The sequence below is a fragment of the Abramis brama genome (assembly GCF_963993115.1).
Source record: "Abramis brama genome assembly, chromosome: 15".
Lineage (NCBI taxonomy): Eukaryota > Metazoa > Chordata > Actinopteri > Cypriniformes > Leuciscidae > Abramis > Abramis brama.
In genome coordinates, this window is record NC_139977.1 from 35,217,978 (window position 1) to 35,232,441 (window position 14,464).

Consider the following 14,464-nt stretch of genomic DNA (forward strand, 5'->3'; position numbering starts at 1 on the left):
AGCTTCCAGCTCAGACTGCACCGCGTGCAGCTCAAATGTGTCCTCACCTGCACCAAAAGGTAAACTACTTACATCTGATATATTCACCATTTTAACAGATGGACAGTAAGTTAAATTAGCAACGACGCTACCAGTGATGCTATCAATATTAATACTAATTTATTGCTTAAGTCTTGGATATAATCCGTCTTTTTAGTGGTACGGGTGTGGAGTAGACGCACGATAGGCGAAAAAATGTTTGCTTGTAAATGAGTGCGGAGAAGACGCGTTCAGCCGTGATCCATGGACGTAACCTATAAGAGTATCCAGCGTTGGATCACTAGGCTTGAGACGCGTCTGCTCAACAGTCCGCGTTGTAACTATGAGGTGAGGAAAAGTAGAAAATGTTCGTTGTAAGTGAGTTTAAAGAGAAATCGAGAATTATAAATCAATCGATGGAGCTCCAAAGACAACAACGCATTCAGACGCGACGCATGCGCATTCGAAACTTCGAATATTCATCATCCCCAACACCCGTCTCAACTCACTAATGTTTTGTGGCGAATCCATAGCTCTGATTGCCTTGACCCTCTCTGGGCTTGGAGCGATGCCTTGCCTGGTCACCACTTGGCCTAGAAAGTTCAGTTCTGGCTGGCTGAAAAAAATTCGGAAAGATCCTCCGCTATACCTTTAACTGATCCAAATATTCATAATCAATTATAACAAGTTATGATTGGTTATTCATATTTCATTGAGCGAACTCGTTACACAGTAAAAACTCCTTTCTCGTAGTTTGGCCAAGAGCAGCACGTTAGATTGTTAGCTTTAGCTTCTAGCAGCTAAATTCTATCATCGACGAAACGGCAACATCAGCTTCCAGAAGCCAAGAAGCTGCTAGCTGCCACAGTAAAGTATGTGAGTCCCCTTTCACTTTGGTTTTATCTCGGGGCCCGAGGAAGTTGTAGCTAAGTACAAAACTGGTGTGTCTGACTGTTGTGGAAAAATAAAGATACCCGTTATCTTGTTAGTGCTAGCTAGCTAACTAACATTCGTTGGAGGTGCTAGTATTAGAGCAAACAGTAAGCTGGAGACTGTGTTGACTTGAGGGGCAGAGCAGCTAGCTGTAGTTAGCGATAGCTGCTACAGGTTAGCTGACTCAGTTCGCAGTATTGTAGCATCTTCAGTGTAGCGTTATTTGGAGTTCAGACCACAGGAATTCAAAAGGAATCCTCTACGCTACCCTCATTGTTTATGTAGCAGGAAGGGTTATTACCCCTCCTACTTGTCATGGTTTGGCCAATGGCCTGGCATCCGGTGCGTATAAGAGCATGGGTTACCGGTTCCTTAGTGTGCGTCACTATCCGGGGCCGTGACGTTACCCACGCACCCTGCTGCTTTTTGCTGGAGTGCCGTGTCAGGTGTTGCTCGTGTCCCAGAGTTTCATCTATCAATGAGAAAAATGATCAGTGATGACTGATGAGTTATCTGTTTATACAAGGGAAATGGTTGCATTATTATTAGTGGATAGAAGAAATAAGACCTGTGAAATCAGTTATTTGTTCAGATTCATGTTCATCATTGGCTAGTTTACAATACAGTCATTTAGAAAGTAGACCAGATATTTTAATGGAGATAATGCAAACAATATACAGAATTCAAATGATGGGGATTACAGTAGTATTTTTGTGGGTGCCTGCACATGTTGGTGTCCAAGGAAATGAAATTGCAGACAAAGAAGCAGTTAAAAACAATGACATTCATTTAATTGTTAATTTAAGTAAGAATGAAATTAAGAGTATTATCAAGAAGAGACTAAAGGAAAGGTGGCAAAAACAGTGGGATAAGGAGAAAAAAGGTCGGAGGTTCTATAGAATTCAAAGGAAAGTGGGAGAGATGAGAATTACAGGGAAAAACAGGAGAGAAGAAATAGTAATATCAAGGGTGAGATTTGCACTGTAAATGCAAACATGGTATTTAATTAAAAATAGTAAATTGACCTTAATCATTTTTTTTCAACCTGCTATTAACACTCACTTTTAGTAAGTTACTTGTACTTTGAGGTTGAAAAATCTTACCAGCTCAGTCTACTTGAGCTGGATTCATTTAGAAAAAGTAAGTTTATGACCTGTGGGCATGCGCAGATCAGTCCTCTCTACGCTAGACGTCGATATATGGCCACGCCAAGACTCGCCCTTCAATAGCTACTATTGGCTGAAGGTGAAAACCGTAATTTTAAGCCACCATTGTGGTGATTAGTGTTTGTTTTAGTTGGGCTCTTGAGCGTAATATCGTTAATTTAACATTTTGTTTGGCTACTGTACCTGAGCTATAACAGCCAGATGAACAAACAGTAAAGGTGATCTGATGGTGATGGTTGTGTTTTAACATAATCATTATTTCACTATCATTTGACCTGATTCACTGAACTCATATAGAGCCCAATTTCTGAGTTAGGTTTACTTTATTAAATATAGCAGCACTGTGGTACAGCATAATATTTATAGCCATTTCAATGAAATCCAAATAATAAAAAAAAAAAAAAAAAATTCAATTTATTTTTTTAATGTAGGCACACACAGACATCAAGAATTAGTCTATAAATCTCAACAATGGTGACAGACAGATCACCCCTGATCATAAGCTCATTATTTATTCATGCAGCAATGCATGATGGGAGCTATGAATGAGTTTTGATTGGTTGTACCCAGAATGCACTGCAACATGCTTTATAATTGTCACCATTGTTGAGATTCACAGGCTGATTCTTGATGTCAATGTGTCTAAAGACTAAATTAAACAAAAAAATACATATATTTTTTGTATAATGAAAACTTTTAAGAAATTATAAATATTATGCTGTACAAAGACAGTGCTATAATTAATAAAATAAATCTAACCTAACTCAGAAATTCATTTCTTTAATTTAAGTGAACTTGAAAAATGAGTGAGCAGAACTAAAAGTGTTAAGTTGTAGGTATTTAGTAATTCTAAGTAGGGTTAAATTTATATCAAGCAATCCACACAAAATGAAAAAACTAAGTTAACACTAATCATGGCTATTAAGTTACATGAACATAAAAAAACGTGCTAGTGGTACTACTTGATTTAGTACTGCACTTAAAATAAACAAGCTTTTCTAACTCACTAATCTTAAGCTTACTTTGCTTAATTTTTTTGAGGCAACGAGTTTGCATACTTTTTTTAAGTAAGGTCAACTAATTACATTTTACAGTGGGACACACAAGATTAAATAGTAGGCTACACTTTATAAAATGGGTAAACATGATACGGAAAGATGTGATTATTGTGGGCAAGAGGAAACAGTAGAACATGTTTTAATGCATTGTCAGAAATATGAGAATGAAAGAAGGTTGTTAATTCATAATTGAAAAAAAATAAAAATGCAATTTATACCAAAGTAGGCCCTATATTCTGCAAAATAACTCGAGAAATGAGTGTTATATTTTTATTCTTCAGTTTCTTGAGAAATCTAATTTGTGAGAGAGTATTAAAAAAATAATAATAAAAAAAAAAAAAAAAAAAAAAAAAAAAGGGGGGGGGGGAGGGGGGGGGGTCGTCTTGGTCCACACTCCATACCAGTTGGTGGCGGAAATACACCATTTTGTTGCCAATAAAAATTCAACAAGAAGAAGTATAAGAAGGCGTTGCCTGGGTGGGTGTTGCTCGTAAAAGATCGCTGAAGCTGCTTACACACTGTCGGTGCTGATTGCCGGTCTTTGTGCTTTCTGGAGAGTTGAATGTGGACATTTGAGACAGGTAAGGGAAATTTGTATGCGATGGTGTTTTGTAAATTAAGTTTCTATGGATTGCTTTGGCTGAGCGGGTAATCTGACTAATCTGTATGCTAAACGCAGTGTAAGATCTATCTGCGCTTTCTGCCAACGAGCTTTGTCGGAGACATCTGGCTCCATCCACCGCATAGTTTGGCTGGGGATAGTAATCCCGGGACAGCATGTTTTGTTGTGAGTATACTGCTCGAGCGTGAAGCCAAGGGAGAGGGAATCGCTGTGTAACACCTTTTTGTTTTGTGTAGGCACGCGTCCTGCATGAGAATGATCTGCCCGTTGCTTCATCATTAAGTGCTGTTTGCTCTGCTCCTCATCGGCTGCTGTTCTGTTTCAGGGCGTTTCTTTAACTAGGGGCACTTTTAGGCTTGTGAAGTTGAATAAAAAAAAAAACTTGTTCAAAAGTCACATAACACAGTCTCATAAATTTAAATAATTTGTCTAGTTTTAAGGTCTGTATGATAGATTACAAGAGATTAAATTGTTAATATTTAAAAAAAAATTCCGACCTGGAATGAACAAATGTCATTTCCACCACATCTCTACAGCTGTTATTTAAAAACGAAACGGAAAAAACTTAGAAGAATTGTCTAAGATCATTTTTGTAACTAGTTTTATCAGTTTTTCCACAGTGTACAATAATTATACGTTTGTCAATGAGATAAATTAACTGCCCTAAGGACCAAATGATGAACTTCACACTCTGAAATTTAATATTGGTTTGGGCAAGAGCTTATTAGAAAATAAATACCTTGAATTTTTATATTAAGTAGAGCATGATCTCTTAAATTGTGGATACATTTTTAATGTGTGATGAGAACTTTTTAAATGTTTTAAAAAAATGTGTGTGGTGATGGAAATTACAGGGTGGTGGAAATGACAATGAATTAATGAAGAGAAACAGTAATATTTAGAGAAATATTTATTTGAAAAACTCTTAAACTCATCACACTCAGTAAACTCAATTCACAAAGTCAATCTACTCTTGCAATCCATATCAATTGTACTTTGTAATCACAAATGTCATTTCCACCACAGAGGGCAGTGTGGTGGAAATGACATTTCTGTAGTTTCTTGTGAAAAAATGGAAGATAGCTTCACTGATTAGCTTTGAATTAATACTTAGCATTTCATGTATGCAAAATACTCTTATTTAACTTAAAATTTTTAACTTTTTAAAAACACCCTTGAAGGTACAGCATTTTTGGAAATGACGTAGAATAAATATATTAACTGATCAAGCAATATTTACCTTGATTTTTCTTATTTTGTTCTTGATGAAAATTAAAATTTGACTCCATGTCCAACATGTGCTCTGATGTCTCTGAACATTTCCATAGAAACCACCAAAACAATCTTTCACTCAAACTTTTTATAGGGACATTACAGTGTTGTGGTGGAAATGACACCAATACTGTGCGACAGCTATATTTTGTATAAAAAGTAATATTGATGGTGGTCTCACATTAAATACTATAATGTATTTTAATTATTTTACTAGTGCTTAATTTAGGTATATTAATAGTTACCAGATAAGTCATACTTTTAAACTGTATTTTCATTGTTGAAGTTGTCTGGGTGTGCGACAGGGATAAAACAGTGATTTTGACACCTATCACGGTTTTAAAAGTTTTTAAAGAGGTTTTTTTGTTAGTTTGAAAAAGAAAGAGGACTTTGTCCAAAATTATATGTATTTTTTAAAAATATGACCAAAGTACATAAAAGTGCCCATAGTCTATTAGTAGAAGTCTAATGGACTTATGGTTATATAATTTTGTTCTTTTTGCATATCACTGCTTGATAATGTATTTTTTTCTTTTGTTTGTTGGCAGGGCCTGGGCACCCGGGGGCAGACGAGTGACCATTTAGGTGGTGACGTCCTCACTGTGTGTCGTGGTCTTCTCTGACATGAGTCGTTGAGTGTGTGCACTGTGAATAGAGTAATTTTCGAAAGGGTGATATCTTGAGACTGCCCCTGTGGGTAAGCCCAGGTTCCTCTGCTGCCAACGATAGAAGTAAACAAATAGATGAGAGTGATTGCTGGTCAATGCTTTTTATAACCATTATGACTTTTAATAATTAATAAAATCTTTTTCAGTACCTATGTCTCTGATTCCAACAGTGATTAGAACCTGTGTGTGCCAGTGTTAAGAGGTTGTGTTAAATTCTTGGGGTGAAATTCCCCAGGTGGCGTAGTCGGAAATTATATCAATTTGAGTCAACCCACGCCCGCTCTGCTACATTTAGATACATTAAAACACGTCATGTCATATTGTCAACATGGTACTTATGAAGCAGAATAGTGGGTCATATGTCTAATGCTTTTTGAAAACTTGAGGCTTTCTTCTTAATAAAACGAGTCGGACATCACATTTTTGTATACATTTTTATCTTTATCATCTTTCAAAACATGACCTGTGCGAAAGAGAAAAAATGAATGCGTCTCTGTACCCAGCACTTCTGAAAATACACGGCATAGGCTATTATTAATATTTCCCCCTGAGCTAATTTGTTACACATTCATGTCCTTAATTGGCATGATAACTGAGGACAGGCGTGTGATTTTCAGTTGGAGAAGAGACTTCTGCGACCCGAGTGCTGCCGTCACCTCGCTTTTGTTCACCAAAATCTGTTTCAAAATCTAAATTCATGCTAGTCGGGATTTAAGTCCACATAAGCATATTCAACTCACAGATAGTACAGTATATTGTGCAGATACTTTCAGTAGGAAACAGTTAACATTAGTGTTATTCATTCATTACATTCATAATGAATTAATGCTGATGGGAAATGAGGAAATGTGCAATCATACTGGATCTCTTGATGACAAGCTTTTGAAAATTGAGGAAAAAATCACTCACATCCACTCAATAGGGAAGAGTTTTCTAATGGAAGAATCCAAATCAATTATGATACTCAGTAGAAGTGCTTCAAGTTACATCCTTCATGACTTAAAGGTTAAAGAATGCACAAAAACTGTATTGTTGATCATTTTAGCTATTATATAATCATATTTCATCATATGTGAAATATATACATAACATCACTTTTGTGTTCACTATCAACATGTTAATGAAAGTGTCATTACTGTCATTATTCACCATAAGCTGAGATGCTGTTTGATTGTTCCTCATGTGTACTGTACTGTGGAAAAGTCTAGTGTTCACAATATTTGAACATGAATTAGCTTTTCATCAATATTTAATTTAACATTTGGAACGCATTTTTTGTAAATATTTAACAGAAATGCCCATTTCTCGTTTGGATACAGTTAGTATACTTTACATGTATCACTACATCACACGCATTAGTGGAACATTATTAAAGCGCAGTGCAGAATCAAACTAACTCAACGTTTACTGACGGATGCATGCGGTGATTCACAAACATCAGTGTCTGGAAACTGCAAATAAACATGTAGTGATTTTGTTTTCAGTAGTAAAAGTTGTTAAAATATTTTGTCTTTACTGATGTTTTTTGTCATGATTCTGCCTTTGTGTCCCAGATCTTCTCTTGTCTTGAGGCAGGATCATGACACTCATGTTTTATGTGTAAGCACATGGCCATTTGTTTGGGATGTGTGCTTGCGTTGTCTTGTCACCTTACCCTGTCCTTCAACCTCATGACATTTTTATTTAGCCCTTACTGCTTAATCATAATTTGATAATTTTACAGTATGACAAAATCTGAGTATTATATCACTGTATTTCTGGCTATTCACATTTTCATTTCTATAACACTTGTGGCTTTAAATTGTTTTATATTGTGGAGTTTGGATGATTGTTGATGCGGTTGCATGTTCATTAACTGTAAATGATGTTTAATGCATCTGTGTTTGGTGTTTCTGGAGTTAATTCAGGCTATAAAAGAATGTGAGCAGCTCATAAACACCATCATCTCCTGATGAGCAGCGTCTTCAGTCTGATTCCCGGTAAGATCATGTCGTCTCGTGTGGGATTTATTGTGTCGTTGTGTTTCAGCCTTTAGTCAAACGTTAGCACATGTTGTTCAGCTTGTTGACTCTCTAGTGTGCTTGATTATGTGTAGAAGAAAATGTAGATGGAATTGGTTTGGAAGTTTTCTTTAAGGTCCTGTCGGAACCACTTTCTCTCGCGATCATTCATGGGTTTCTGATTCTACTGAAGATATGAATAAACGCTGAGTGAACTTTAAAAATGAAAGCATCAGATATAAAGCGTTTTCAGATTCAGTCGTCGTAGTTGAGCCGAAACATTTGTGAAAGTTAGACTGGTTTTTCAAACTACCATTGTTAGTTAATTGAGTCTTTAAGGTAATTACAGTTTGACATGTTGGATCAAATAGTTTGTCTGTAATATCAGGCATTTCCTACATTATATCCAAAAGCTTTAAGATGTGTGTTTTTACAGTGTGTGCAGTGAATGAAGAGCAGTGGAAACTTGTGAAACATCTGTCATCTGTGTGTTGCTACTCAAACTTCTGCTTTGACCTGCAGACGAAACACACACTCCTGTCAGTAACGTAAGTTCTTCAAGATTTACTCCTAGTTTAATAAACCATTGTACACTTGCAGCTGTGCTGGACTGAATATTCAGAACAACAGCATTCAGAATATTCTTGCTTCTGTGATATTGTTCAAATGGAGGATTTCCAAACTTTAATCTCACATTTCACGTATTTCAAGCTTTCTAACATTACACACATCTCCTCTAAAACAAACTGAGGAAACTTTATTTCAACAGTCACACAGAAAAGTTATGGCATGTTTTTAATAAATTAGTAAATAGTAAATGCATTTTTTAAAACTAATGACTGGTTTGTTATTTAGTGTTGCCTGTCAAGATTTCATGAAACAATGGCCAGCATCGACGGATCAAGTGGAGTAAATTATGAAGATGAATGGACCCATCAGATTGAAGAGATTGTCATGGAACATAACTGTTCAACAATAATATTTATCATGATCTTTTCAGGCACTGAGATTCTAGTCACGATCTTAACTCTGTTAGCGTTGTGTGGTCTTATCAAATCTGATCGCTCCACTCCAGTGTTTGTTTTTAATTTGATTCTTTCAGATCTCATTCAGATCATTTGTATATTAAAAATAATATTCACAGGGCAGGGGGGTGAAGTATATTTGCATAGTTTGATTGTGGGTCTGTATTTTATGGCATGTGTTGCTTTTGAACGATATCTTCTGGTTTCTCCTCCTATCTGGTACAGATCTCATTCACTAAAAGTCTGCTGTGGCGTTTCTGTGATCATCTGGCTTGTTCCTCTGATCTTAACAGTCATAGACTTTAGCGATCTGACCATGGCGATCATCTTTTTAATCCCCTACCCGATAATCATTCTGTGTTTTGTTGGCACTTGTCGCGGTCTTTCACGCGCAATATCGCTTACTCCTCTAAAGCGCAAAAAAATTCTGTGAAGTTTGTCCGTGGTGCTTCTGACTTACACTTTTCTCATTCTCCCCAGTCTAATCATGATCGTTATAGATGATATTTTAGGAGCTCACAACAGTGTAGGTGTTTTTTTTTGTCTCATGTTTCTGAAATCACTGGCTGACTGTGTATTGTACGTGTTCTTGAGGCCTGATGTTGGAGGGTTAATGAATTGCTGTTGTAGAACTGACACAGATCAGTGTTCGACACACAGCTGGGACGAACACTCTCGAGACAGTAGAGCAGAGTTTGCCTGCTGTGTTTCAATGCAAAAGCCCGCGTCTCATTCACAGACCGCCTGCTGTTCAGTTTAAACATCTGCACTCAATAAATGAAGTCAATAGCCGCGTTTCCATTACCCTTCAAATTGCAATTACGAATTGAAAATACGCCCAATGGAAACATGTCAACAAAACACTCCCATTTATCGCAAAAAATTTTCTCCGCTCGCATGAGGAGTTTTTTCAGGCAATTCGAAAAAGAAATATTTCTCAAAACTTCAATAACAGTTTTTGCGCATTTACAGGTCAGCTGACGTAGATGACGAGGTGTGTTTGGACTGAAGACGAGACTGAGCTCTTTATGAATTTCATATAAGACAAAATAATTACAGGAATATTGGTTCTAAACCTCAAACTGCCACGATCAAGACCTCGAAGCAGATCTGAGGGAGAAACACCCAGAAACTCCTCATATGAGCTGCTCACACGTATAATAAGGGCCGTTCCTAACCATTAATGCTTTGAAAACACACACACATCTCCTGCGATTAATAATAATGGCCAGTGCAGTGGCCGGGATATAGTACATAATCCTACCAACGTCCATTGCCATGGTTTTTGGAGAGATTTTACTTATCGCGAGTGGAAAAATGAAGTTTTAGTCGCATGGCATCGGTTAATGAAAACGCCGTCATTTCGCAATAGTTTTTTGTCGGCATTTTTAAAAATCGCTAAAGTTTTGCTCAAATCTGTGATGGAAACGCGCCTAATGTCATTCTCACTGCACACACCCTTCCTTTCTGTGATATTTAGGTTTATTAGAGATAACTCTTGACTCATAAAACTCAAAACTCAATTGCTCTGTTTGCGGTCCATTAAACACATACGGTAAACAGAGTTTTATTAAAGATGTATTGATGTGCCGTTGATGCTTCTGCTGACGATCTGTGTCATACGATGGAGAGGAGGGTTGTATAAAGCAGTTTATTCTCATTAATTCCCCCGATAGACTGGCAGATCAACAACATCAAGTAGTTTAATGTCATAGTCTTGCTTGTGTTTCTAATGCATGTACATTATACTCTTTTACCAAATAACTACTATTCACACTATTATTCACAGCTCTTGAATATTGTTATAACTTCTATTGTTCTCCTCATTTGTAAGTCTGCTAAATGATTAAATGTAAATGTATTAAAAAGATGGTTCACTCAGAAATGAAAATTGACAATGTACATATGCCCTCATGTCGATCAAAAGCTGGATAATTTCCTTTCTTCCTCTAGAACATAAAAGACAATATTTTTTGTCCATACATTAGAAGTCAGTGGACAGTTTTGAGTGAACTATCCCTAAAAAGACTTGTTTTAAAGTGCACAAAGTAGATTAGAAGAGTACTAAGTTTATACAAATATTAACCAGAGGTTGCATGGAAATCAGAAAAGGAGTTATTTGTAATATTGTTGTGTCTTTATCGAGTCAGAGACTGTCCTGTATTCAGGAAACAGGAACACGAGTATTTTGGTGTTGATAATGGGACCTTGAGCATTACTGACGGGACTGTGGAGGCACTGGCTATAGCTTATAGAGCTGATATACACTCTATTAGGACAGATGTGTTTGTAGAGGTTAATTTCAGCCACTGTTGTCAACACTGCTGTAGATTACTGTAGTCACCCAACGCCAATAAACTATTCATCGTTTTGAATATGTAAACTATTACAGTTGAAACTTCATTACCTTTTTGCAACAAAAATCAAACAAAAAAATCCATTAAACATGTTGCGCTTATAGAGGAGCGAGCACTGATATTTTCAGTTCCATTCCTTTTAATATTTTTATAAAATATGCATTATCCGTGTGTGAGTGTCTCAACTTTAAAACTTGCCTTCTCATCTTTGGACCCTGCATTAACATTTCTTATGAAACTTTTTTCAAAAATTGTCCAGTGTAACTGATGTATAGATTAATATATTGTCCTCGTTCTTTTTATCTATCATATTTTTCAGCTCATTGTTAACTCTTCTTACCTCATTTGTATTCTGATGACATTGAACATATTGTTAATAAATTTTGTATATTGTATGCAAAGTTGTATGTCATAAATGTCATCTCTGTATGTTCTGCACAAAAAAAAAAAAAAAAAAATACAATCACAGAAGGTAGACTAAGCAATGTTTATTGACAAGCAATGATTATTGTTGCGCACAGAGTGATTATAGAGTGACGGTGAAGGGAAGGGAGGACATCATTCCTCCTCTATAGTCTTGACTCCCAGAATGTTTCTATAGACCAATGATGGTGTTTCAACCAGACCTGGAACATTCTTAGACTTGGTGTTCATCATATTGTCTCCTTCAGTGGAGGCTCTCCTGTCACGACCAACACTCTTTACCAGTCCAATACAATCCCATATTAGAATAAGGTGTGTGTGCTCTTTTACTGTCAGATGATGATCACACACATCTTAAAGATGACATGTCTTCCACAGGTAGGTTTAAGGGGTCTGTTAGTGTGTGTGTGTGTGTGTGGGATAACACTTTGACTATCCATTTGCACAGTTTTATTTACTCCTATCACACATGATCTTTCCCTCCTTGTCCTTAACGAAGTTTAGCCGATCGATATCCTCTGTCTAGTCTTTGCCAGTTTCTAGATCTTCTTCGGCCCGTTCTCCTCGATATCTCTATAAACTTGTTTGTACGCTTTGTCTTTTGCCTTAGATACTTATAATTTTGATATCTTGTTCAGGTTGTTATACTCCTCCCTATCCTGCTCATCCCTAGTTCTTTTCCACAGCTTGAATGCTTCCTTTTTGTTCTTCATCGCTACTGAACCTCTTCGTTCCTCCACCATGACTCTTTCTCCAGATACTGCTGCCCTCAGCTCTCTCCAAGTACCTCCTTTGCCATTTCCATTACCTCGGGATACGTGTCCTCCTATCTCAAATCGCCATTGGTCATCTTCTCCTCTAACATCTCCGATAACTTCGCTGTCAGTTCGCCGCCCTTCTCTGTCTCTATAGTTCGTTTTCTTTGTTCTTTTCCTTCTTTTCCTCTTCCTCTGCCGTACACATGTCCATGACTAGCAGTCGGTGTTGTGGAGCTATTGGCTCCCCAGGTTTCACTTTGCAGTTTTTGATGGTGCTCAGGTTTTCTCTTCTCACAGTCATAGTCACTCAAGGTTTGATTTGGTCTGCTCTTCTCCATGGGCGAAGGTGTTCACCAACGCAAGGTCTGTTGTTCTCATAAAGTCATTTCTCTGCCTTCTTGTCTTTCCTCCGTGCCATCTTACATACTCCTCTCTATCTGTGCCGACATGTCCGTTTAGGTCAGGATAAGTTCTTCGGTGTGTGGGATGTTGTTGGTTCCAGAATCTCTGTTTCTCTTTCTCCTCATAGGTAATATGTTATACGTCTCCTCCTCTGCCTCATATCTGCTATCTCTCTGCTCTTTCCAGTGAGCGTCCCGATATTCAGGGTTGCCACTCTAAGTGTTGTCTTCCTCGCTCACGTACTTCTCACAGCGTCTGCACGTCGCTTAACATGGGGGACGCCCTAGCATGCTCTGATTGTCGTTGAAAATCATGCATAATTATCTATGTGCACTGTAAAAAATTTCTAACCCTCCCAAATCAAAAATTTCAAGTGACCGATAACATCTAAATTTTTCAATTGGCCCAAGTGAAATTCTGTAAATTATACAATTAAATTTACAGATTTTCACTTGGGCCAATTGAAATTTACAGAATTTCACTTGGGCCAATTGAAAAATTTTGATGTTATCGGTCACTTGAAATTTTTGATTTGGGAGGGTTAGAAATTTTTTACAGTGTGGCATAGGTTTAACAGGCCGGATTCTCTTCCTGACGCCCAACCCTCTGTCTTTACCCGGGCTTGGGACCGGCAGGGGAATGTGCTGGCTTGCACAGACAAAAAAAGAAAAAATTAGCTTATACTGTATTAATTAAACCGCACCACATAATTGTACTAGACATATGTGAAATTAATGTGGGGAAAATAAATACTCTGAACCCTAAGTAGATTTACACAAACTGAGAAAGTCTAAACGCGTTTGGTTGTGCCTCCTCTAGAAAGGTTTATTAGATATGGCTTGTCCACTTGGGAATCTTTCTGTAAAATCTAAATCACAGATACTGTATATTGTTTGAACTGAAAATGATTATCACATCAGTTTATGAATATTCGGTGTAATTTTTAATGTATCAGGTTCTGTCGAAATGCTGGCAATCGAGTCCATTACACATTTCCCTATCAGGGACAATAAAGTATATTTCATATTTCAAAATGGTTAATCTCACTATTTTCCATATCCTGAAGACTAGGGCTAGACTCTTTTACTGCAGTGAATATCCCAATGAAGTCAGTTTATGCACACTTGAGCACAAATATGTATTGAACATTTTCAATTATTGTCTAGGGGGAATGCTTTATTAAACATTTTATACAACAAAGACCAAGATCCACCCAAAACCATAAGACTAAATAAAAATAAACAAAATAAATAAATATGACAATAAATTAAATAAAAATTTTGACCAAAACAATAGAAGGAGGTTTAGGCGGTGCATAGATTTGAGACGAATTATACACTATTTATAATTTCATAAGTGTTTTGTTGCTGCTGTATGAAGCTCTTTACAGTAACCAGTAGAGGGAGCCAGAGGTAAAGCTGAAGATAAAAAGCTCAGCATTGGGAGTCTATTCATCTTACAGTTTTTCTCAATTGCTTTGGCACATTTTTCGCAACAGTCTTAACATTCTCTAAACTGTGAGTGCAAATGTCACAACTGTTTGCAGGAACTTCAAAACTTTATAGCATGTCTGCAAAATGTAGTTACTCACCCAAAACATTTAATTCATGCTTCAAAACCTAGTTATTGTGTCAATAATTTGGCCAAGGGCACCAAAATCTAAAGTATTTTTGTCATAAAGTATTTTGTCAACAACATAATTAGGCAAATGTGGTCAGATGTGGTCAAATGTGGTCAGATGTGGTCAAATGTGGTCAGATGT

The 14,464-nt window shown here is 36.9% G+C and overlaps 1 long non-coding RNA gene across 3 annotated transcripts; it reads left to right on the top strand.

Annotated features, from left to right (window-relative positions):
* The first annotated feature begins 3,603 nt into the window (after positions 1-3,603).
* LOC311096832 lies at positions 3,604-11,514 on the top strand. 3 transcript variants are annotated; one of them, XR_014609131.1, is made up of 6 exons: positions 3,638-3,756; positions 3,855-3,962; positions 5,618-5,766; positions 7,636-7,716; positions 8,174-8,285; positions 8,593-11,514. It is a non-coding gene; the product is annotated as an uncharacterized lncRNA (long non-coding RNA). The 3 variants fall into 3 exon arrangements; XR_014609132.1 differs by lacking the exon at positions 3,855-3,962 and having other exon boundaries at positions 3,641-3,756; XR_014609130.1 differs by lacking the exons at positions 3,855-3,962; positions 5,618-5,766 and having other exon boundaries at positions 3,604-3,756.
* Positions 11,515-14,464: the final 2,950 nt, after the last annotated feature.